Here is a 27,384-nt window from a genome sequence, read left to right on the forward strand (position 1 = left end):
ATTTTTTTTGAAATGTTGATTTAAGGGTCCGTTTCGACTCCAACATATTCATTTACCCATGAGATCTCTTGGGGAAAAATATCGAACGAGTTCAACACGAGGGCAATACATTTCGGAGAAATTAGTGAAATCTCCAATTCACCAAAGGGGTACCCCTTTCAGAAATCTTCGATTTCTCTAATATGGATTCGAGCAATGTTTTCATAGTGAAGACTAAATAATATGCGAGGGTCATGGGCACAAAAGTTGTAGCCCTATGTCTTAGGGTTCTATGTTTAAAATTTTGTGCTAGTCCGAGTTGGGTAGAGGGTGATAGAGTCAAAATACTGTGAGATGTACTAATATAAGGAAAAAACTTGCGAAAATTGCCATCAAAAAGGGGAATTTTTTTTGAAATGTTGATTTAAGGGTCCGTTTCCACTCCAATATATTCATTTACCCATGAGATCTCTTGGGGAAAAATATCGAACGAGTTCAACACGAGGGCAATACATTTCGGAGAAATTAGTGAAATCTCCAATTCACCAAAGGGGTACCCCTTTCAGAAATCTTCGATTTCTCTAATATGTATTCGAGCAATGTTTTCATAGTGATACTAAATAATATGCGAGGGTCATGGGCACAAAAGTTGTAGCCCTATGTCTTAGGGTTCTATGTGTAAAATTTCGTGCTAATCCGAGTTGGGTAGAGGGTGATAGAGTCAAAATAATGTGAGACGTACTAATATAAGGAAAATACTTGCGAAAATTGCCATCAAAAAGGGGATTTTTTTTTGAAATGTTGATTTAAGGGTCCGTTTCGACTCCAACATATTCATTTACCCATGAGATCTCTTGGGGAAAAATATCGAACGAGTTCAACACGAGGGCAATACATTTCGGAGAAATTAGTGAAATCTCCAATTCACCAAAGGGGTACCCCTTTCAGAAATCTTCGATTTCTCTAATATGTATTCGAGCAATGTTTTCATAGTGAAACTAAATAATATGCGAGGGTCATGGGCACAAAAGTTGTAGCCCTATGTCTTAGGGTTCTATGTGTAAAATTTCGTGCTAATCCGAGTTGGGTAGAGGGTGATAGAGTCAAAATAATGTGAGATGTACTAATATAAGGAAAATACTTGCGAAAATTGCCATCAAAAAGGGGATTTTTTTTTGAAATGTTGATTTAAGGGTTCGTTTCGACTCCAACATATTCATTTACCCATGAGATCTCTTGGGGAAAAATATCGAACGAGTTCAACACGAGGGCAATACATTTCGGAGAAATTAGTGAAATCTCCAATTCACCAAAGGGGTACCCCTTTCAGAAATCTTCGATTTCTCTAATATGTATTCGAGCAATGTTTTCATAGTGAAACTAAATAATATGCGAGGGTCATGGGCAAAAAAGTTGTAGCCCAATGTCTTAGGGTTCTATGTGTAAAATTTCGTGCTAATCCGAGTTGGGTAGAGGGTGATAGAGTCAAAATAATGTGAGATGTACTAATATAAGGAAAATACTTGCGAAAATTGCCATCAAAAAGGGGATTTTTTTTTGAAATGTTGATTTAAGGGTCCGTTTCGACTCCAACATATTCATTTACCCATGAGATCTCTTGGGGAAAAATATCGAACGAGTTCAACACGAGGGCAATACATTTCGGAGAAATTAGTGAAATCTCCAATTCACCAAAGGGGTACCCCTTTCAGAAATCTTCGATTTCTCTAATATGTATTCGAGCAATGTTTTCATAGTGAAACTAAATAATATGCGAGGGTCATGGGCAAAAAAGTTGTAGCCCAATGTCTTAGGGTTCTATGTGTAAAATTTCGTGCTAATCCGAGTTGGGTAGAGGGTGATAGAGTCAAAATAATGTGAGATGTACTAATATAAGGAAAATACTTGCGAAAATTGCCATCAAAAAGGGGATTTTTTTTTGAAATGTTGATTTAAGGGTCCGTTTCGACTCCAACATATTCATTTACCCATGAGATCTCTTGGGGAAAAATATCGAACGAGTTCAACACGAGGGCAATACATTTCGGAGAAATTAGTGAAATCTCCAATTCACCAAAGGGGTACCCCTTTCAGAAATCTTCGATTTCTCTAATATGGATTCGAGCAATGTTTTCATAGTGAAGAATAAATAATATGCGAGGGTCATGGGCACAAAAGTTGTAGCCCTATGTCTTAGGGTTCTATGTGTAAAATTTCGTGCTAATCCGAGTTGGGTAGAGGGTGATAGAGTCAAAATTATGTGAGATGTACTAATATAAGGAAAATACTTGCGAAAATTGCCATCAAAAAGGGGAATTTTTTTTGAAATGTTGATTTAAGGGTCCGTTTCCACTCCAATATATTCATTTACCCATGAGATCTCTTGGGGAAAAATATCGAACGAGTTCAACACGAGGGCAATACATTTCGGAGAAATTAGTGAAATCTCCAATTCACCAAAGGGGTACCCCTTTCAGAAATCTTCGATTTCTCTAATATGGATTCGAGCAATGTTTTCATAGTGAAGACTAAATAATATGCGAGGGTCATGGGCACAAAAGTTGTAGCCCTATGTCTTAGGGTTCTATGTTTAAAATTTTGTGCTAGTCCGAGTTGGGTAGAGGGTGATAGAGTCAAAATACTGTGAGATGTACTAATATAAGGAAAAAACTTGCGAAAATTGCCATCAAAAAGGGGAATTTTTTTTGAAATGTTGATTTAAGGGTCCGTCTCCACTCCAATATATTCATTTACCCATGAGATCTCTTGGGGAAAAATATCGAACGAGTTCAACACGAGGGCAATACATTTCGGAGAAATTAGTGAAATCTCCAATTCACCAAAGGGGTACCCCTTTCAGAAATCTTCGATTTCTCTAATATGTATTCGAGCAATGTTTTCATAGTGAAACTAAATAATATGCGAGGGTCATGGGCACAAAAGTTGTAGCCCTATGTCTTAGGGTTCTATGTGTAAAATTTCGTGCTAATCCGAGTTGGGTAGAGGGTGATAGAGTCAAAATAATGTGAGATGTACTAATATAAGGAAAATACTTGCGAAAATTGCCATCAAAAAGGGGATTTTTTTTTGAAATGTTGATTTAAGGGTCCGTTTCGACTCCAACATATTCATTTACCCATGAGATCTCTTGGGGAAAAATATCGAACGAGTTCAACACGAGGGCAATACATTTCGGAGAAATTAGTGAAATCTCCAATTCACCAAAGGGGTACCCCTTTCAGAAATCTTCGATTTCTCTAATATGGATTCGAGCAATGTTTTCATAGTGAAGACTAAATAATATGCGAGGGTCATGGGCACAAAAGTTGTAGCCCTATGTCTTAGGGTTCTATGTGTAAAATTTCGTGCTAATCCGAGTTGGGTAGAGGGTGATAGAGTCAAAATAATGTGAGATGTACTAATATAAGGAAAATACTTGCGAAAATTGCCATCAAAAAGGGGATTTTTTTTTGAAATGTTGATTTAAGGGTCCGTTTCGACTCCAACATATTCATTTACCCATGAGATCTCTTGGGGAAAAATATCGAACGAGTTCAACACGAGGGCAATACATTTCGGAGAAATTAGTGAAATCTCCAATTCACCAAAGGGGTACCCCTTTCAGAAATCTTCGATTTCTCTAATATGTATTCGAGCAATGTTTTCATAGTGAAACTAAATAATATGCGAGGGTCATGGGCACAAAAGTTGTAGCCCTATGTCTTAGGGTTCTATGTGTAAAATTTCGTGCTAATCCGAGTTGGGTAGAGGGTGATAGAGTCAAAATAATGTGAGATGTACTAATATAAGGAAAATACTTGCGAAAATTGCCATCAAAAAGGGGATTTTTTTTTGAAATGTTGATTTAAGGGTCCGTTTCGACTCCAACATATTCATTTACCCATGAGATCTCTTGGGGAAAAATATCGAACGAGTTCAACACGAGGGCAATACATTTCGGAGAAATTAGTAAAATCTCCAATTCACCAAAGGGGTACCCCTTTCAGAAATCTTCGATTTCTCAAATATGTATTCGAGCAATGTTTTCATAGTGAAACTAAATAATATGCGAGGGTCATGGGCACAAAAGTTGTAGCCCTATGTCTTAGGGTTCTATGTGTAAAATTTCGTGCTAATCCGAGTTGGGTAGAGGGTGATAGAGTCAAAATAATGTGAGATGTACTAATATAAGGAAAATACTTGCGAAAATTGCCATCAAAAAGGGGATTTTTTTTTGAAATGTTGATTTAAGGGTCCGTTTCGACTCCAACATATTCATTTACCCATGAGATCTCTTGGGGAAAAATATCGAACGAGTTCAACACGAGGGCAATACATTTCGGAGAAATTAGTGAAATCTCCAATTCACCAAAGGGGTACCCCTTTCAGAAATCTTCGATTTCTCTAATATGTATTCGAGCAATGTTTTCATAGTGAAGACTAAATAATATGCGAGGGTCATGGGCACAAAAGTTGTAGCCCTATGTCTTAGGGTTCTATGTGTAAAATTTCGTGCTAATCCGAGTTGGGTAGAGGGTGATAGAGTCAAAATAATGTGAGATGTACTAATATAAGGAAAATACTTGCGAAAATTGCCATCAAAAAGGGGAATTTTTTTTGAAATGTTGATTTAAGGGTCCGTTTCGACTCCAACATATTCATTTACCCATGAGATCTCTTGGGGAAAAATATCGAACGAGTTCAACACGAGGGCAATACATTTCGGAGAAATTAGTGAAATCTCCAATTCACCAAAGGGGTACCCCTTTCAGAAATCTTCGATTTCTCTAATATGGATTCGAGCAATGTTTTCATAGTGAAGACTAAATAATATGCGAGGGTCATGGGCACAAAAGTTGTAGCCCTATGTCTTAGGGTTCTATTTGTAAAATGTCGTGCGAATCCGAGGTGTGTAGAGGGAGATACAGTCAAAATACGGAGAGATGTAAGAATATAAGGAAAAAACTTGCGAAAATTGCCATCAAAAAGGGGAATTTTTTTTGAAATGTTGATTTAAGGGTCCGTTTCAACTCCAACATATTCATTTACCCATGAGATCTCTTGGGGAAAAATATCGAACGAGTTCAACACGAGGGCAATACATTTCGGAGAAATTAGTGAAATCTCCAATTCACCAAAGGGGTACCCCTTTCAGAAATCTTCGATTTCTCTAATATGGATTCGAGCAATGTTTTCATAGTGAAGACTAAATAATATGCGAGGGTCATGGGCACAAAAGTTGTAGCCCTATGTCTTAGGGTTCTATTTGTAAAATGTCGTGCGAATCCGAGGTGTGTAGAGGGTGATAGAGTCAAAATACTGTGAGATGTAAGAATATAAGGAAAAAACTTGCGAAAATTGCCATCAAAAAGGGGAATTTTTTTTGAAATGTTGATTTAAGGGTCCGTTTCCACTCCAACATATTCATTTACCCATGAGATCTCTTGGGGAAAAATATCGAACGAGTTCAACACGAGGGCAATACATTTCGGAGAAATTAGTGAAATCTCCAATTCACCAAAGGGGTACCCCTTTCAGAAATCTTCGATTTCTCTAATATGTATTCGAGCAATGTTTTCATAGTGAAACTAAATAATATGCGAGGGTCATGGGCACACAAGTTGTAGCCCTATGTCTTAGGGTTCTATGTGTAAAATTTCGTGCTAATCCGAGTTGGGTAGAGGGTGATAGAGTCAAAATAATGTGAGATGTACTAATATAAGGAAAATACTTGCGAAAATTGCCATCAAAAAGGGGAATTTTTTTTGAAATGTTGATTTAAGGGTCCGTTTCCACTCCAATATATTCATTTACCCATGAGATCTCTTGGGGAAAAATATCGAACGAGTTCAACACGAGGGCAATACATTTCGGAGAAATTAGTGAAATCTCCAATTCACCAAAGGGGTACCCCTTTCAGAAATCTTCGATTTCTCTAATATGGATTCGAGCAATGTTTTCATAGTGAAGACTAAATAATATGCGAGGGTCATGGGCACAAAAGTTGTATCCCTATGTCTTAGGGTTCTATGTTTAAAATTTTGTGCTAGTACGAGTTGGGTAGAGGGTGATAGAGTCAAAATAATGTGAGATGTACTAATATAAGGAAAATACTTGCGAAAATTGCCATCAAAAAGGGGATTTTTTTTTGAAATGTTGATTTAAGGGTCCGTTTCGACTCCAACATATTCATTTACCCATGAGATCTCTTGGGGAAAAATATCGAACGAGTTCAACACGAGGGCAATACATTTCGGAGAAATTAGTGAAATCTCCAATTCACCAAAGGGGTACCCCTTTCAGAAATCTTCGATTTCTCTAATATGTATTCGAGCAATGTTTTCATAGTGAAACTAAATAATATGCGAGGGTCATGGGCACAAAAGTTGTAGGCCTATGTCTTAGGGTTCTATGTGTAAAATTTCGTGCTAATCCGAGTTGGGTAGAGGGTGATAGAGTCAAAATAATGTGAGATGTACTAATATAAGGAAAATACTTGCGAAAATTGCCATCAAAAAGGGGATTTTTTTTTGAAATGTTGATTTAAGGGTCCGTTTCGACTCCAACATATTCATTTACCCATGAGATCTCTTGGGGAAAAATATCGAACGAGTTCAACACGAGGGCAATACATTTCGGAGAAATTAGTGAAATCTCCAATTCACCAAAGGGGTACCCCTTTCAGAAATCTTCGATTTCTCAAATATGTATTCGAGCAATGTTTTCATAGTGAAACTAAATAATATGCGAGGGTCATGGGCACAAAAGTTGTAGCCCTATGTCTTAGGGTTCTATGTGTAAAATTTCGTGCTAATCCGAGTTGGGTAGAGGGTGATAGAGTCAAAATAATGTGAGATGTACTAATATAAGGAAAATACTTGCGAAAATTGCCATCAAAAAGGGGAATTTTTTTTGAAATGTTGATTTAAGGGTCCGTTTCGACTCCAACATATTCATTTACCCATGAGATCTCTTGGGGAAAAATATCGAACGAGTTCAACACGAGGGCAATACATTTCGGAGAAATTAGTGAAATCTCCAATTCACCAAAGGGGTACCCCTTTCAGAAATCTTCGATTTCTCTAATATGGATTCGAGCAATGTTTTCATAGTGAAGACTAAATAATATGCGAGGGTCATGGGCACAAAAGTTGTAGCCCTATGTCTTAGGGTTCTATTTGTAAAATGTCGTGCGAATCCGAGGTGTGTAGAGGGAGATACAGTCAAAATACGGAGAGATGTAAGAATATAAGGAAAAAACTTGCGAAAATTGCCATCAAAAAGGGGAATTTTTTTTGAAATGTTGATTTAAGGGTCCGTTTCAACTCCAACATATTCATTTACCCATGAGATCTCTTGGGGAAAAATATCGAACGAGTTCAACACGAGGGCAATACATTTCGGAGAAATTAGTGAAATCTCCAATTCACCAAAGGGGTACCCCTTTCAGAAATCTTCGATTTCTCTAATATGGATTCGAGCAATGTTTTCATAGTGAAGACTAAATAATATGCGAGGGTCATGGGCACAAAAGTTGTAGCCCTATGTCTTAGGGTTCTATTTGTAAAATGTCGTGCGAATCCGAGGTGTGTAGAGGGTGATAGAGTCAAAATACTGTGAGATGTAAGAATATAAGGAAAAAACTTGCGAAAATTGCCATCAAAAAGGGGAATTTTTTTTGAAATGTTGATTTAAGGGTCCGTTTCCACTCCAACATATTCATTTACCCATGAGATCTCTTGGGGAAAAATATCGAACGAGTTCAACACGAGGGCAATACATTTCGGAGAAATTAGTGAAATCTCCAATTCACCAAAGGGGTACCCCTTTCAGAAATCTTCGATTTCTCTAATATGTATTCGAGCAATGTTTTCATAGTGAAACTAAATAATATGCGAGGGTCATGGGCACACAAGTTGTAGCCCTATGTCTTAGGGTTCTATGTGTAAAATTTCGTGCTAATCCGAGTTGGGTAGAGGGTGATAGAGTCAAAATAATGTGAGATGTACTAATATAAGGAAAATACTTGCGAAAATTGCCATCAAAAAGGGGAATTTTTTTTGAAATGTTGATTTAAGGGTCCGTTTCCACTCCAATATATTCATTTACCCATGAGATCTCTTGGGGAAAAATATCGAACGAGTTCAACACGAGGGCAATACATTTCGGAGAAATTAGTGAAATCTCCAATTCACCAAAGGGGTACCCCTTTCAGAAATCTTCGATTTCTCTAATATGGATTCGAGCAATGTTTTCATAGTGAAGACTAAATAATATGCGAGGGTCATGGGCACAAAAGTTGTAGCCCTATGTCTTGGGGTTCTATGTTTAAAATTTTGTGCTAGTCCGAGTTGGGTAGAGGGTGATAGAGTCAAAATAATGTGAGATGTACTAATATAAGGAAAATACTTGCGAAAATTGCCATCAAAAAGGGGATTTTTTTTTGAAATGTTGATTTAAGGGTCCGTTTCGACTCCAACATATTCATTTACCCATGAGATCTCTTGGGGAAAAATATCGAACGAGTTCAACACGAGGGCAATACATTTCGGAGAAATTAGTGAAATCTCCAATTCACCAAAGGGGTACCCCTTTCAGAAATCTTCGATTTCTCTAATATGTATTCGAGCAATGTTTTCATAGTGAAACTAAATAATATGCGAGGGTCATGGGCACACAAGTTGTAGCCCTATGTCTTAGGGTTCTATGTGTAAAATTTCGTGCTAATCCGAGTTGGGTAGAGGGTGATAGAGTCAAAATAATGTGAGATGTACTAATATAAGGAAAATACTTGCGAAAATTGCCATCAAAAAGGGGAATTTTTTTTGAAATGTTGATTTAAGGGTCCGTTTCCACTCCAATATATTCATTTACCCATGAGATCTCTTGGGGAAAAATATCGAACGAGTTCAACACGAGGGCAATACATTTCGGAGAAATTAGTGAAATCTCCAATTCACCAAAGGGGTACCCCTTTCAGAAATCTTCGATTTCTCTAATATGGATTCGAGCAATGTTTTCATAGTGAAGACTAAATAATATGCGAGGGTCATGGGCACAAAAGTTGTAGCCCTATGTCTTAGGGTTCTATGTTTAAAATTTTGTGCTAGTCCGAGTTGGGTAGAGGGTGATAGAGTCAAAATAATGTGAGATGTACTAATATAAGGAAAATACTTGCGAAAATTGCCATCAAAAAGGGGATTTTTTTTTGAAATGTTGATTTAAGGGTCCGTTTCGACTCCAACATATTCATTTACCCATGAGATCTCTTGGGGAAAAATATCGAACGAGTTCAACACGAGGGCAATACATTTCGGAGAAATTAGTGAAATCTCCAATTCACCAAAGGGGTACCCCTTTCAGAAATCTTCGATTTCTCTAATATGTATTCGAGCAATGTTTTCATAGTGAAACTAAATAATATGCGAGGGTCATGGGCACAAAAGTTGTAGCCCTATGTCTTAGGGTTCTATGTGTAAAATTTCGTGCTAATCCGAGTTGGGTAGAGGGTGATAGAGTCAAAATAATGTGAGATGTACTAATATAAGGAAAATACTTGCGAAAATTGCCATCAAAAAGGGGATTTTTTTTTGAAATGTTGATTTAAGGGTCCGTTTCGACTCCAACATATTCATTTACCCATGAGATCTCTTGGGGAAAAATATCGAACGAGTTCAACACGAGGGCAATACATTTCGGAGAAATTAGTGAAATCTCCAATTCACCAAAGGGGTACCCCTTTCAGAAATCTTCGATTTCTCAAATATGTATTCGAGCAATGTTTTCATAGTGAAACTAAATAATATGCGAGGGTCATGGGCACAAAAGTTGTAGCCCTATGTCTTAGGGTTCTATGTGTAAAATTTCGTGCTAATCCGAGTTGGGTAGAGGGTGATAGAGTCAAAATAATGTGAGATGTACTAATATAAGGAAAATACTTGCGAAAATTGCCATCAAAAAGGGGATTTTTTTTTGAAATGTTGATTTAAGGGTCCGTTTCGACTCCAACATATTCATTTACCCATGAGATCTCTTGGGGAAAAATATCGAACGAGTTCAACACGAGGGCAATACATTTCGGAGAAATTAGTGAAATCTCCAATTCACCAAAGGGGTACCCCTTTCAGAAATCTTCGATTTCTCAAATATGTATTCGAGCAATGTTTTCATAGTGAAACTAAATAATATGCGAGGGTCATGGGCACAAAAGTTGTAGCCCTATGTCTTAGGGTTCTATGTGTAAAATTTCGTGCTAATCCGAGTTGGGTAGAGGGTGATAGAGTCAAAATAATGTGAGATGTACTAATATAAGGAAAATACTTGCGAAAATTGCCATCAAAAAGGGGAATTTTTTTTGAAATGTTGATTTAAGGGTCCGTTTCGACTCCAACATATTCATTTACCCATGAGATCTCTTGGGGAAAAATATCGAACGAGTTCAACACGAGGGCAATACATTTCGGAGAAATTAGTGAAATCTCCAATTCACCAAAGGGGTACCCCTTTCAGAAATCTTCGATTTCTCTAATATGGATTCGAGCAATGTTTTCATAGTGAAGACTAAATAATATGCGAGGGTCATGGGCACAAAAGTTGTAGCCCTATGTCTTAGGGTTCTATTTGTAAAATGTCGTGCGAATCCGAGGTGTGTAGAGGGTGATAGAGTCAAAATACTGTGAGATGTAAGAATATAAGGAAAAAACTTGCGAAAATTGCCATCAAAAAGGGGAATTTTTTTTGAAATGTTGATTTAAGGGTCCGTTTCCACTCCAACATATTCATTTACCCATGAGATCTCTTGGGGAAAAATATCGAACGAGTTCAACACGAGGGCAATACATTTCGGAGAAATTAGTGAAATCTCCAATTCACCAAAGGGGTACCCCTTTCAGAAATCTTCGATTTCTCTAATATGTATTCGAGCAATGTTTTCATAGTGAAACTAAATAATATGCGAGGGTCATGGGCACACAAGTTGTAGCCCTATGTCTTAGGGTTCTATGTGTAAAATTTCGTGCTAATCCGAGTTGGGTAGAGGGTGATAGAGTCAAAATAATGTGAGATGTACTAATATAAGGAAAATACTTGCGAAAATTGCCATCAAAAAGGGGAATTTTTTTTGAAATGTTGATTTAAGGGTCCGTTTCCACTCCAATATATTCATTTACCCATGAGATCTCTTGGGGAAAAATATCGAACGAGTTCAACACGAGGGCAATACATTTCGGAGAAATTAGTGAAATCTCCAATTCACCAAAGGGGTACCCCTTTCAGAAATCTTCGATTTCTCTAATATGGATTCGAGCAATGTTTTCATAGTGAAGACTAAATAATATGCGAGGGTCATGGGCACAAAAGTTGTAGCCCTATGTCTTAGGGTTCTATGTTTAAAATTTTGTGCTAGTCCGAGTTGGGTAGAGGGTGATAGAGTCAAAATAATGTGAGATGTACTAATATAAGGAAAATACTTGCGAAAATTGCCATCAAAAAGGGGATTTTTTTTTGAAATGTTGATTTAAGGGTCCGTTTCGACTCCAACATATTCATTTACCCATGAGATCTCTTGGGGAAAAATATCGAACGAGTTCAACACGAGGGCAATACATTTCGGAGAAATTAGTGAAATCTCCAATTCACCAAAGGGGTACCCCTTTCAGAAATCTTCGATTTCTCTAATATGTATTCGAGCAATGTTTTCATAGTGAAACTAAATAATATGCGAGGGTCATGGGCACAAAAGTTGTAGCCCTATGTCTTAGGGTTCTATGTGTAAAATTTCGTGCTAATCCGAGTTGGGTAGAGGGTGATAGAGTCAAAATAATGTGAGATGTACTAATATAAGGAAAATACTTGCGAAAATTGCCATCAAAAAGGGGATTTTTTTTTGAAATGTTGATTTAAGGGTCCGTTTCGACTCCAACATATTCATTTACCCATGAGATCTCTTGGGGAAAAATATCGAACGAGTTCAACACGAGGGCAATACATTTCGGAGAAATTAGTGAAATCTCCAATTCACCAAAGGGGTACCCCTTTCAGAAATCTTCGATTTCTCAAATATGTATTCGAGCAATGTTTTCATAGTGAAACTAAATAATATGCGAGGGTCATGGGCACAAAAGTTGTAGCCCTATGTCTTAGGGTTCTATGTGTAAAATTTCGTGCTAATCCGAGTTGGGTAGAGGGTGATAGAGTCAAAATAATGTGAGATGTACTAATATAAGGAAAATACTTGCGAAAATTGCCATCAAAAAGGGGAATTTTTTTTGAAATGTTGATTTAAGGGTCCGTTTCGACTCCAACATATTCATTTACCCATGAGATCTCTTGGGGAAAAATATCGAACGAGTTCAACACGAGGGCAATACATTTCGGAGAAATTAGTGAAATCTCCAATTCACCAAAGGGGTACCCCTTTCAGAAATCTTCGATTTCTCTAATATGGATTCGAGCAATGTTTTCATAGTGAAGACTAAATAATATGCGAGGGTCATGGGCACAAAAGTTGTAGCCCTATGTCTTAGGGTTCTATTTGTAAAATGTCGTGCGAATCCGAGGTGTGTAGAGGGTGATAGAGTCAAAATACTGTGAGATGTAAGAATATAAGGAAAAAACTTGCGAAAATTGCCATCAAAAAGGGGAATTTTTTTTGAAATGTTGATTTAAGGGTCCGTTTCCACTCCAACATATTCATTTACCCATGAGATCTCTTGGGGAAAAATATCGAACGAGTTCAACACGAGGGCAATACATTTCGGAGAAATTAGTGAAATCTCCAATTCACCAAAGGGGTACCCCTTTCAGAAATCTTCGATTTCTCTAATATGTATTCGAGCAATGTTTTCATAGTGAAACTAAATAATATGCGAGGGTCATGGGCACACAAGTTGTAGCCCTATGTCTTAGGGTTCTATGTGTAAAATTTCGTGCTAATCCGAGTTGGGTAGAGGGTGATAGAGTCAAAATAATGTGAGATGTACTAATATAAGGAAAATACTTGCGAAAATTGCCATCAAAAAGGGGAATTTTTTTTGAAATGTTGATTTAAGGGTCCGTTTCCACTCCAATATATTCATTTACCCATGAGATCTCTTGGGGAAAAATATCGAACGAGTTCAACACGAGGGCAATACATTTCGGAGAAATTAGTGAAATCTCCAATTCACCAAAGGGGTACCCCTTTCAGAAATCTTCGATTTCTCTAATATGGATTCGAGCAATGTTTTCATAGTGAAGACTAAATAATATGCGAGGGTCATGGGCACAAAAGTTGTAGCCCTATGTCTTAGGGTTCTATGTTTAAAATTTTGTGCTAGTCCGAGTTGGGTAGAGGGTGATAGAGTCAAAATAATGTGAGATGTACTAATATAAGGAAAATACTTGCGAAAATTGCCATCAAAAAGGGGATTTTTTTTTGAAATGTTGATTTAAGGGTCCGTTTCGACTCCAACATATTCATTTACCCATGAGATCTCTTGGGGAAAAATATCGAACGAGTTCAACACGAGGGCAATACATTTCGGAGAAATTAGTGAAATCTCCAATTCACCAAAGGGGTACCCCTTTCAGAAATCTTCGATTTCTCTAATATGTATTCGAGCAATGTTTTCATAGTGAAACTAAATAATATGCGAGGGTCATGGGCACAAAAGTTGTAGCCCTATGTCTTAGGGTTCTATGTGTAAAATTTCGTGCTAATCCGAGTTGGGTAGAGGGTGATAGAGTCAAAATAATGTGAGATGTACTAATATAAGGAAAATACTTGCGAAAATTGCCATCAAAAAGGGGATTTTTTTTTGAAATGTTGATTTAAGGGTCCGTTTCGACTCCAACATATTCATTTACCCATGAGATCTCTTGGGGAAAAATATCGAACGAGTTCAACACGAGGGCAATACATTTCGGAGAAATTAGTGAAATCTCCAATTCACCAAAGGGGTACCCCTTTCAGAAATCTTCGATTTCTCAAATATGTATTCGAGCAATGTTTTCATAGTGAAACTAAATAATATGCGAGGGTCATGGGCACAAAAGTTGTAGCCCTATGTCTTAGGGTTCTATGTGTAAAATTTCGTGCTAATCCGAGTTGGGTAGAGGGTGATAGAGTCAAAATAATGTGAGATGTACTAATATAAGGAAAATACTTGCGAAAATTGCCATCAAAAAGGGGAATTTTTTTTGAAATGTTGATTTAAGGGTCCGTTTCGACTCCAACATATTCATTTACCCATGAGATCTCTTGGGGAAAAATATCGAACGAGTTCAACACGAGGGCAATACATTTCGGAGAAATTAGTGAAATCTCCAATTCACCAAAGGGGTACCCCTTTCAGAAATCTTCGATTTCTCTAATATGGATTCGAGCAATGTTTTCATAGTGAAGACTAAATAATATGCGAGGGTCATGGGCACAAAAGTTGTAGCCCTATGTCTTAGGGTTCTATTTGTAAAATGTCGTGCGAATCCGAGGTGTGTAGAGGGTGATAGAGTCAAAATACTGTGAGATGTAAGAATATAAGGAAAAAACTTGCGAAAATTGCCATCAAAAAGGGGAATTTTTTTTGAAATGTTGATTTAAGGGTCCGTTTCCACTCCAACATATTCATTTACCCATGAGATCTCTTGGGGAAAAATATCGAACGAGTTCAACACGAGGGCAATACATTTCGGAGAAATTAGTGAAATCTCCAATTCACCAAAGGGGTACCCCTTTCAGAAATCTTCGATTTCTCTAATATGTATTCGAGCAATGTTTTCATAGTGAAACTAAATAATATGCGAGGGTCATGGGCACACAAGTTGTAGCCCTATGTCTTAGGGTTCTATGTGTAAAATTTCGTGCTAATCCGAGTTGGGTAGAGGGTGATAGAGTCAAAATAATGTGAGATGTACTAATATAAGGAAAATACTTGCGAAAATTGCCATCAAAAAGGGGAATTTTTTTTGAAATGTTGATTTAAGGGTCCGTTTCCACTCCAATATATTCATTTACCCATGAGATCTCTTGGGGAAAAATATCGAACGAGTTCAACACGAGGGCAATACATTTCGGAGAAATTAGTGAAATCTCCAATTCACCAAAGGGGTACCCCTTTCAGAAATCTTCGATTTCTCTAATATGGATTCGAGCAATGTTTTCATAGTGAAGACTAAATAATATGCGAGGGTCATGGGCACAAAAGTTGTAGCCCTATGTCTTAGGGTTCTATGTTTAAAATTTTGTGCTAGTCCGAGTTGGGTAGAGGGTGATAGAGTCAAAATAATGTGAGATGTACTAATATAAGGAAAATACTTGCGAAAATTGCCATCAAAAAGGGGATTTTTTTTTGAAATGTTGATTTAAGGGTCCGTTTCGACTCCAACATATTCATTTACCCATGAGATCTCTTGGGGAAAAATATCGAACGAGTTCAACACGAGGGCAATACATTTCGGAGAAATTAGTGAAATCTCCAATTCACCAAAGGGGTACCCCTTTCAGAAATCTTCGATTTCTCTAATATGTATTCGAGCAATGTTTTCATAGTGAAACTAAATAATATGCGAGGGTCATGGGCACAAAAGTTGTAGCCCTATGTCTTAGGGTTCTATGTGTAAAATTTCGTGCTAATCCGAGTTGGGTAGAGGGTGATAGAGTCAAAATAATGTGAGATGTACTAATATAAGGAAAATACTTGCGAAAATTGCCATCAAAAAGGGGATTTTTTTTTGAAATGTTGATTTAAGGGTCCGTTTCGACTCCAACATATTCATTTACCCATGAGATCTCTTGGGGAAAAATATCGAACGAGTTCAACACGAGGGCAATACATTTCGGAGAAATTAGTGAAATCTCCAATTCACCAAAGGGGTACCCCTTTCAGAAATCTTCGATTTCTCAAATATGTATTCGAGCAATGTTTTCATAGTGAAACTAAATAATATGCGAGGGTCATGGGCACAAAAGTTGTAGCCCTATGTCTTAGGGTTCTATGTGTAAAATTTCGTGCTAATCCGAGTTGGGTAGAGGGTGATAGAGTCAAAATAATGTGAGATGTACTAATATAAGGAAAATACTTGCGAAAATTGCCATCAAAAAGGGGAATTTTTTTTGAAATGTTGATTTAAGGGTCCGTTTCCACTCCAATATATTCATTTACCCATGAGATCTCTTGGGGAAAAATATCGAACGAGTTCAACACGAGGGCAATACATTTCGGAGAAATTAGTGAAATCTCCAATTCACCAAAGGGGTACCCCTTTCAGAAATCTTCGATTTCTCTAATATGGATTCGAGCAATGTTTTCATAGTGAAGACTAAATAATATGCGAGGGTCATGGGCACAAAAGTTGTAGCCCTATGTCTTAGGGTTCTATGTTTAAAATTTTGTGCTAGTCCGAGTTGGGTAGAGGGTGATAGAGTCAAAATAATGTGAGATGTACTAATATAAGGAAAATACTTGCGAAAATTGCCATCAAAAAGGGGAATTTTTTTTGAAATGTTGATTTAAGGGTCCGTTTCAACTCCAACATATTCATTTACCCATGAGATCTCTTGGGGAAAAATATCGAACGAGTTCAACACGAGGGCAATACATTTCGGAGAAATTAGTGAAATCTCCAATTCACCAAAGGGGTACCCCTTTCAGAAATCTTCGATTTCTCTAATATGGATTCGAGCAATGTTTTCATAGTGAAGACTAAATAATATGCGAGGGTCATGGGCACAAAAGTTGTAGCCCTATGTCTTAGGGTTCTATTTGTAAAATTTCGTGCGAATCCGAGGTGTGTAGAGGGTGATAGAGTCAAAATACTGTGAGATGTAAGAATATAAGGAAAAAACTTGCGAAAATTGCCATCAAAAAGGGGAATTTTTTTTGAAATGTTGATTTAAGGGTCCGTTTCCACTCCAACATATTCATTTACCCATGAGATCTCTTGGGGAAAAATATCGAACGAGTTCAACACGAGGGCAATACATTTCGGAGAAATTAGTGAAATCTCCAATTCACCAAAGGGGTACCCCTTTCAGAAATCTTCGATTTCTCTAATATGTATTCGAGCAATGTTTTCATAGTGAAACTAAATAATATGCGAGGGTCATGGGCACACAAGTTGTAGCCCTATGTCTTAGGGTTCTATGTGTAAAATTTCGTGCTAATCCGAGTTGGGTAGAGGGTGATAGAGTCAAAATAATGTGAGATGTACTAATATAAGGAAAATACTTGCGAAAATTGCCATCAAAAAGGGGAATTTTTTTTGAAATGTTGATTTAAGGGTCCGTTTCCACTCCAATATATTCATTTACCCATGAGATCTCTTGGGGAAAAATATCGAACGAGTTCAACACGAGGGCAATACATTTCGGAGAAATTAGTGAAATCTCCAATTCACCAAAGGGGTACCCCTTTAAGAAATCTTCGATTTCTCTAATATGGATTCGAGCAATGTTTTCATAGTGAAGACTAAATAATATGCGAGGGTCATGGGCACAAAAGTTGTAGCCCTATGTCTTAGGGTTCTATGTTTAAAATTTTGTGCTAGTCCGAGTTGGGTAGAGGGTGATAGAGTCAAAATACTGTGAGATGTACTAATATAAGGAAAATACTTGCGAAAATTGCCATCAAAAAGGGGAATTTTTTTTGAAATGTTGATTTAAGGGTCCGTTTCCACTCCAATATATTCATTTACCCATGAGATCTCTTGGGGAAAAATATCGAACGAGTTCAACACGAGGGCAATACATTTCGGAGAAATTAGTGAAATCTCCAATTCACCAAAGGGGTACCCCTTTCAGAAATCTTCGATTTCTCTAATATGTATTCGAGCAATGTTTTCATAGTGAAACTAAATAATATGCGAGGGTCATGGGCACAAAAGTTGTAACCCTATGTCTTAGGGTTCTATGTGTAAAATTTCGTGCTAATCCGAGTTGGGTAGAGGGTGATAGAGTCAAAATAATGTGAGATGTACTAATATGAGGAAAATACTTGCGAAAATTGCCATCAAAAAGGGGAATTTTTTTTGAAATGTTGATTTAAGGGTCCGTTTCCACTCCAATATATTCATTTACCCATGAGATCTCTTGGGGAAAAATATCGAACGAGTTCAACACGAGGGCAATACATTTCGGAGAAATTAGTGAAATCTCCAATTCACCAAAGGGGTACCCCTTTCAGAAATCTTCGATTTCTCTAATATGGATTCGAGCAATGTTTTCATAGTGAAGACTAAATAATATGCGAGGGTCATGGGCACAAAAGTTGTAGCCCTATGTCTTAGGGTTCTATGTTTAAAATTTTGTGCTAGTCCGAGTTGGGTAGAGGGTGATAGAGTCAAAATACTGTGAGATGTACTAATATAAGGAAAAAACTTGCGAAAATTAGCATCAAAAAGGGGAATTTTTTTTGAAATGTTGATTTAAGGGTCCGTTTCCACTCCAATATATTCATTTACCCATGAGATCTCTTGGGGAAAAATATCGAACGAGTTCAACACGAGGGCAATACATTTCGGAGAAATTAGTGAAATCTCCAATTCACCAAAGGGGTACCCCTTTCAGAAATCTTCGATTTCTCTAATATGTATTCGAGCAATGTTTTCATAGTGAAACTAAATAATATGCGAGGGTCATGGGCACAAAAGTTGTAGCCCTATGTCTTAGGGTTCTATGTGTAAAATTTCGTGCTAATCCGAGTTGGGTAGAGGGTGATAGAGTCAAAATAATGTGAGATGTACTAATATAAGGAAAATACTTGCGAAAATTGCCATCAAAAAGGGGAATTTTTTTTGAAATGTTGATTTAAGGGTCCGTTTCGACTCCAACATATTCATTTACCCATGAGTTCTCTTGGGGAAAAATATCGAACGAGTTCAACACGAGGGCAATACATTTCGGAGAAATTAGTGAAATCTCCAATTCACCAAAGGGGTACCCCTTTCAGAAATCTTCGATTTCTCAAATATGTATTCGAGCAATGTTTTCATAGTGAAACTAAATAATATGCGAGGGTCATGGGCACAAAAGTTGTAGCCCTATGTCTTAGGGTTCTATGTGTAAAATTTCGTGCTAATCCGAGTTGGGTAGAGGGTGATAGAGTCAAAATAATGTGAGATGTACTAATATAAGGAAAATACTTGCGAAAATTGCCATCAAAAAGGGGATTTTTTTTTGAAATGTTGATTTAAGGGTCCGTTTCGACTCCAACATATTCATTTACCCATGAGATCTCTTGGGGAAAAATATCGAACGAGTTCAACACGAGGGCAATACATTTCGGAGAAATTAGTGAAATCTCCAATTCACCAAAGGGGTACCCCTTTCAGAAATCTTCGATTTCTCTAATATGTATTCGAGCAATGTTTTCATAGTGAAACTAAATAATATGCGAGGGTCATGGGCACAAAAGTTGTAACCCTATGTCTTAGGGTTCTATGTGTAAAATTTCGTGCTAATCCGAGTTGGGTAGAGGGTGATAGAGTCAAAATAATGTGAGATGTACTAATATGAGGAAAATACTTGCGAAAATTGCCATCAAAAAGGGGAATTTTTTTTGAAATGTTGATTTAAGGGTCCGTTTCCACTCCAATATATTCATTTACCCATGAGATCTCTTGGGGAAAAATATCGAACGAGTTCAACACGAGGGCAATACATTTCGGAGAAATTAGTGAAATCTCCAATTCACCAAAGGGGTACCCCTTTCAGAAATCTTCGATTTCTCTAATATGTATTCGAGCAATGTTTTCATAGTGAAACTAAATAATATGCGAGGGTCATGGGCACAAAAGTTGTAACCCTATGTCTTAGGGTTCTATGTGTAAAATTTCGTGCTAATCCGAGTTGGGTAGAGGGTGATAGAGTCAAAATAATGTGAGATGTACTAATATGAGGAAAATACTTGCGAAAATTGCCATCAAAAAGGGGAATTTTTTTTGAAATGTTGATTTAAGGGTCCGTTTCCACTCCAATATATTCATTTACCCATGAGATCTCTTGGGGAAAAATATCGAACGAGTTCAACACGAGGGCAATACATTTCGGAGAAATTAGTGAAATCTCCAATTCACCAAAGGGGTACCCCTTTCAGAAATCTTCGATTTCTCTAATATGGATTCGAGCAATGTTTTCATAGTGAAGACTAAATAATATGCGAGGGTCATGGGCACAAAAGTTGTAGCCCTATGTCTTAGGGTTCTATGTTTAAAATTTTGTGCTAGTCCGAGTTGGGTAGAGGGTGATAGAGTCAAAATACTGTGAGATGTACTAATATAAGGAAAAAACTTGCGAAAATTGCCATCAAAAAGGGGAATTTTTTTTGAAATGTTGATTTAAGGGTCCGTTTCCACTCCAATATATTCATTTACCCATGAGATCTCTTGGGGAAAAATATCGAACGAGTTCAACACGAGGGCAATACATTTCGGAGAAATTAGTGAAATCTCCAATTCACCAAAGGGGTACCCCTTTCAGAAATCTTCGATTTCTCTAATATGTATTCGAGCAATGTTTTCATAGTGAAACTAAATAATATGCGAGGGTCATGGGCACAAAAGTTGTAGCCCTATGTCTTAGGGTTCTATGTGTAAAATTTCGTGCTAATCCGAGTTGGGTAGAGGGTGATAGAGTCAAAATAATGTGAGATGTACTAATATAAGGAAAATACTTGCGAAAATTGCCATCAAAAAGGGGAATTTTTTTTGAAATGTTGATTTAAGGGTCCGTTTCGACTCCAACATATTCATTTACCCATGAGTTCTCTTGGGGAAAAATATCGAACGAGTTCAACACGAGGGCAATACATTTCGGAGAAATTAGTGAAATCTCCAATTCACCAAAGGGGTACCCCTTTCAGAAATCTTCGATTTCTCAAATATGTATTCGAGCAATGTTTTCATAGTGAAACTAAATAATATGCGAGGGTCATGGGCACAAAAGTTGTAGCCCTATGTCTTAGGGTTCTATGTGTAAAATTTCGTGCTAATCCGAGTTGGGTAGAGGGTGATAGAGTCAAAATAATGTGAGATGTACTAATATAAGGAAAATACTTGCGAAAATTGCCATCAAAAAGGGGAATTTTTTTTGAAATGTTGATTTAAGGGTCCGTTTCGACTCCAACATATTCATTTACCCATGAGATCTCTTGGGGAAAAATATCGAACGAGTTCAACACGAGGGCAATACATTTCGGAGAAATTAGTGAAATCTCCAATTCACCAAAGGGGTACCCCTTTCAGAAATCTTCGATTTCTCTAATATGGATTCGAGCAATGTTTTCATAGTGAAGACTAAATAATATGCGAGGGTCATGGGCACAAAAGTTGTAGCCCTATGTCTTAGGGTTCTATTTGTAAAATGTCGTGCGAATCCGAGGTGTGTAGAGGGAGATACAGTCAAAATACGGAGAGATGTAAGAATATAAGGAAAAAACTTGCGAAAATTGCCATCAAAAAGGGGAATTTTTTTTGAAATGTTGATTTAAGGGTCCGTTTCAACTCCAACATATTCATTTACCCATGAGATCTCTTGGGGAAAAATATCGAACGAGTTCAACACGAGGGCAATACATTTCGGAGAAATTAGTGAAATCTCCAATTCACCAAAGGGGTACCCCTTTCAGAAATCTTCGATTTCTCTAATATGGATTCGAGCAATGTTTTCATAGTGAAGACTAAATAATATGCGAGGGTCATGGGCACAAAAGTTGTAGCCCTATGTCTTAGGGTTCTATTTGTAAAATGTCGTGCGAATCCGAGGTGTGTAGAGGGTGATAGAGTCAAAATACTGTGAGATGTAAGAATATAAGGAAAAAACTTGCGAAAATTGCCATCAAAAAGGGGAATTTTTTTTGAAATGTTGATTTAAGGGTCCGTTTCCACTCCAACATATTCATTTACCCATGAGATCTCTTGGGGAAAAATATCGAACGAGTTCAACACGAGGGCAATACATTTCGGAGAAATTAGTGAAATCTCCAATTCACCAAAGGGGTACCCCTTTCAGAAATCTTCGATTTCTCTAATATGTATTCGAGCAATGTTTTCATAGTGAAACTAAATAATATGCGAGGGTCATGGGCACAAAAGTTGTAGCCCTATGTCTTAGGGTTCTATGTGTAAAATTTCGTGCTAATCCGAGTTGGGTAGAGGGTGATAGAGTCAAAATAATGTGAGATGTACTAATATAAGGAAAATACTTGCGAAAATTGCCATCAAAAAGGGGAATTTTTTTTGAAATGTTGATTTAAGGGTCCGTTTCCACTCCAACATATTCATTTACCCATGAGATCTCTTGGGGAAAAATATCGAACGAGTTCAACACGAGGGCAATACATTTCGGAGAAATTAGTGAAATCTCCAATTCACCAAAGGGGTACCCGTTTCAGAAATCTTCGATTTCTCTAATATGGATTCGAGCAATGTTTTCATAGTGAAGACTAAATAATATGCGAGGGTCATGGGCACAAAAGTTGTATCCCTATGTCTTAGGGTTCTATGTTTAAAATTTCGTGCTAGTCCGAGTTGGGTAGAGAATGATACAGTCAAAATACTGTGAGATGTACTAATATAAGGAAAATACTTGCGAAAATTGCCATCAAAAAGGGGAATTTTTTTTGAAATGTTGATTTAAGGGTCCGTTTCCACTCCAATATATTCATTTACCCATGAGATCTCTTGGGGGAAAATATCGAACGAGTTCAACACGAGGGCAATACATTTCGGAGAAATTAGTGAAATCTCCAATTCACCAAAGGGGTACCCCTTTCAGAAATCTTCGATTTCTCTAATATGTATTCGAGCAATGTTTTTATAGTGAAACTAAATAATATGCGAGGGTCATGGGCACAAAAGTTGTAGCCCTATGTCTTAGGGTTCTATGTGTAAAATTTCGTGCTAATCCGAGTTGGGTAGAGGGTGATAGAGTCAAAATAATGTGAGATGTACTAATATAAGGAAAATACTTGCGAAAATTGCCATCAAAAAGGGGAATTTTTTTTGAAATGTTGATTTAAGGGTCCGTTTCCACTCCAACATATTCATTTACCCATGAGATCTCTTGGGGAAAAATATCGAACGAGTTCAACACGAGGGCAATACATTTCGGAGAAATTAGTGAAATCTCCAATTCACCAAAGGGGTACCCGTTTCAGAAATCTTCGATTTCTCTAATATGGATTCGAGCAATGTTTTCATAGTGAAGACTAAATAATATGCGAGGGTCATGGGCACAAAAGTTGTATCCCTATGTCTTAGGGTTCTATGTTTAAAATTTCGTGCTAGTCCGAGTTGGGTAGAGAATGATACAGTCAAAATACTGTGAGATGTACTAATATAAGGAAAATACTTGCGAAAATTGCCATCAAAAAGGGGAATTTTTTTTGAAATGTTGATTTAAGGGTCCGTTTCCACTCCAATATATTCATTTACCCATGAGATCTCTTGGGGGAAAATATCGAACGAGTTCAACACGAGGGCAATACATTTCGGAGAAATTAGTGAAATCTCCAATTCACCAAAGGGGTACCCCTTTCAGAAATCTTCGATTTCTCTAATATGTATTCGAGCAATGTTTTTATAGTGAAACTAAATAATATGCGAGGGTCATGGGCACAAAAGTTGTAGCCCTATGTCTTAGGGTTCTATGTGTAAAATTTCGTGCTAATCCGAGTTGGGTAGAGGGTGATAGAGTCAAAATAATGTGAGATGTACTAATATAAGGAAAATACTTGCGAAAATTGCCATCAAAAAGGGGATTTTTTTTTTAAATGTTGATTTAAGGGTCCGTTTCGACTCCAACATATTCATTTACCCATGAGATCTCTTGGGGAAAAATATCGAACGAGTTCAACACGAGGGCAATACATTTCGGAGAAATTAGTGAAATCTCCAATTCACCAAAGGGGTACCCCTTTCAGAAATCTTCGATTTCTCTAATATGGATTCGAGCAATGTTTTCATAGTGAAGACTAAATAATATGCGAGGGTCATGGGCACAAAAGTTGTAGCCCTATGTCTTAGGGTTCTATGTATAAAATTTCGTGCTAATCCGAGTTGGGTAGAGGGTGATAGAGTCAAAATAATGTGAGATGTACTAATATAAGGAAAATACTTGCGAAAATTGCCATCAAAAAGGGGAATTTTTTTTGAAATGTTGATTTAAGGGTCCGTTTCCACTCCAATATATTCATTTACCCATGAGATCTCTTGGGGAAAAATATCGAACGAGTTCAACACGAGGGCAATACATTTCGGAGAAATTAGTGAAATCTCCAATTCACCAAAGGGGTACCCCTTTCAGAAATCTTCGATTTCTCTAATATGGATTCGAGCAATGTTTTCATAGTGAAGACTAAATAATATGCGAGGGTCATGGGCACAAAAGTTGTAGCCCTATGTCTTAGGGTTCTATTTGTAAAATGTCGTGCGAATCCGAGGTGTGTAGAGGGTGATAGAGTCAAAATACTGTGAGATGTAAGAATATAAGGAAAAAACTTGCGAAAATTGCCATCAAAAAGGGGAATTTTTTTTGAAATGTTGATTTAAGGGTCCGTTTCCACTCCAACATATTCATTTACCCATGAGATCTCTTGGGGAAAAATATCGAACGAGTTCAACACGAGGGCAATACATTTCGGAGAAATTAGTGAAATCTCCAATTCACCAAAGGGGTACCCCTTTCAGAAATCTTCGATTTCTCTAATATGTATTCGAGCAATGTTTTCATAGTGAAACTAAATAATATGCGAGGGTCATGGGCACACAAGTTGTAGCCCTATGTCTTAGGGTTCTATGTGTAAAATTTCGTGCTAATCCGAGTTGGGTAGAGGGTGATAGAGTCAAAATAATGTGAGATGTACTAATATAAGGAAAATACTTGCGAAAATTGCCATCAAAAAGGGGAATTTTTTTTGAAATGTTGATTTAAGGGTCCGTTTCCACTCCAATATATTCATTTACCCATGAGATCTCTTGGGGAAAAATATCGAACGAGTTCAACACGAGGGCAATACATTTCGGAGAAATTAGTGAAATCTCCAATTCACCAAAGGGGTACCCCTTTCAGAAATCTTCGATTTCTCTAATATGGATTCGAGCAATGTTTTCATAGTGAAGACTAAATAATATGCGAGGGTCATGGGCACAAAAGTTGTAGCCCTATGTCTTAGGGTTCTATGTTTAAAATTTTGTGCTAGTCCGAGTTGGGTAGAGGGTGATAGAGTCAAAATAATGTGAGATGTACTAATATAAGGAAAATACTTGCGAAAATTGCCATCAAAAAGGGGATTTTTTTTTGAAATGTTGATTTAAGGGTCCGTTTCGACTCCAACATATTCATTTACCCATGAGATCTCTTGGGGAAAAATATCGAACGAGTTCAACACGAGGGCAATACATTTCGGAGAAATTAGTGAAATCTCCAATTCACCAAAGGGGTACCCCTTTCAGAAATCTTCGATTTCTCTAATATGTATTCGAGCAATGTTTTCATAGTGAAACTAAATAATATGCGAGGGTCATGGGCACAAAAGTTGTAGCCCTATGTCTTAGGGTTCTATGTGTAAAATTTCGTGCTAATCCGAGTTGGGTAGAGGGTGATAGAGTCAAAATAATGTGAGATGTACTAATATAAGGAAAATACTTGCGAAAATTGCCATCAAAAAGGGGATTTTTTTTTGAAATGTTGATTTAAGGGTCCGTTTCGACTCCAACATATTCATTTACCCATGAGATCTCTTGGGGAAAAATATCGAACGAGTTCAACACGAGGGCAATACATTTCGGAGAAATTAGTGAAATCTCCAATTCACCAAAGGGGTACCCCTTTCAGAAATCTTCGATTTCTCAAATATGTATTCGAGCAATGTTTTCATAGTGAAACTAAATAATATGCGAGGGTCATGGGCACAAAAGTTGTAGCCCTATGTCTTAGGGTTCTATGTGTAAAATTTCGTGCTAATCCGAGTTGGGTAGAGGGTGATAGAGTCAAAATAATGTGAGATGTACTAATATAAGGAAAATACTTGCGAAAATTGCCATCAAAAAGGGGAATTTTTTTTGAAATGTTGATTTAAGGGTCCGTTTCCACTCCAATATATTCATTTACCCATGAGATCTCTTGGGGAAAAATATCGAACGAGTTCAACACGAGGGCAATACATTTCGGAGAAATTAGTGAAATCTCCAATTCACCAAAGGGGTACCCCTTTCAGAAATCTTCGATTTCTCTAATATGGATTCGAGCAATGTTTTCATAGTGAAGACTAAATAATATGCGAGGGTCATGGGCACAAAAGTTGTAGCCCTATGTCTTAGGGTTCTATGTTTAAAATTTTGTGCTAGTCCGAGTTGGGTAGAGGGTGATAGAGTCAAAATAATGTGAGATGTACTAATATAAGGAAAATACTTGCGAAAATTGCCATCAAAAAGGGGAATTTTTTTTGAAATGTTGATTTAAGGGTCCGTTTCAACTCCAACATATTCATTTACCCATGAGATCTCTTGGGGAAAAATATCGAACGAGTTCAACACGAGGGCAATACATTTCGGAGAAATTAGTGAAATCTCCAATTCACCAAAGGGGTACCCCTTTCAGAAATCTTCGATTTCTCTAATATGGATTCGAGCAATGTTTTCATAGTGAAGACTAAATAATATGCGAGGGTCATGGGCACAAAAGTTGTAGCCCTATGTCTTAGGGTTCTATTTGTAAAATTTCGTGCGAATCCGAGGTGTGTAGAGGGTGATAGAGTCAAAATACTGTGAGATGTAAGAATATAAGGAAAAAACTTGCGAAAATTGCCATCAAAAAGGGGAATTTTTTTTGAAATGTTGATTTAAGGGTCCGTTTCCACTCCAACATATTCATTTACCCATGAGATCTCTTGGGGAAAAATATCGAACGAGTTCAACACGAGGGCAATACATTTCGGAGAAATTAGTGAAATCTCCAATTCACCAAAGGGGTACCCCTTTCAGAAATCTTCGATTTCTCTAATATGTATTCGAGCAATGTTTTCATAGTGAAACTAAATAATATGCGAGGGTCATGGGCACACAAGTTGTAGCCCTATGTCTTAGGGTTCTATGTGTAAAATTTCGTGCTAATCCGAGTTGGGTAGAGGGTGATAGAGTCAAAATAATGTGAGATGTACTAATATAAGGAAAATACTTGCGAAAATTGCCATCAAAAAGGGGAATTTTTTTTGAAATGTTGATTTAAGGGTCCGTTTCCACTCCAATATATTCATTTACCCATGAGATCTCTTGGGGAAAAATATCGAACGAGTTCAACACGAGGGCAATACATTTCGGAGAAATTAGTGAAATCTCCAATTCACCAAAGGGGTACCCCTTTAAGAAATCTTCGATTTCTCTAATATGGATTCGAGCAATGTTTTCATAGTGAAGACTAAATAATATGCGAGG

This window comes from Humulus lupulus, chromosome 3, assembly GCF_963169125.1.
Source record: "Humulus lupulus chromosome 3, drHumLupu1.1, whole genome shotgun sequence".
NCBI lineage: Eukaryota > Viridiplantae > Streptophyta > Magnoliopsida > Rosales > Cannabaceae > Humulus > Humulus lupulus.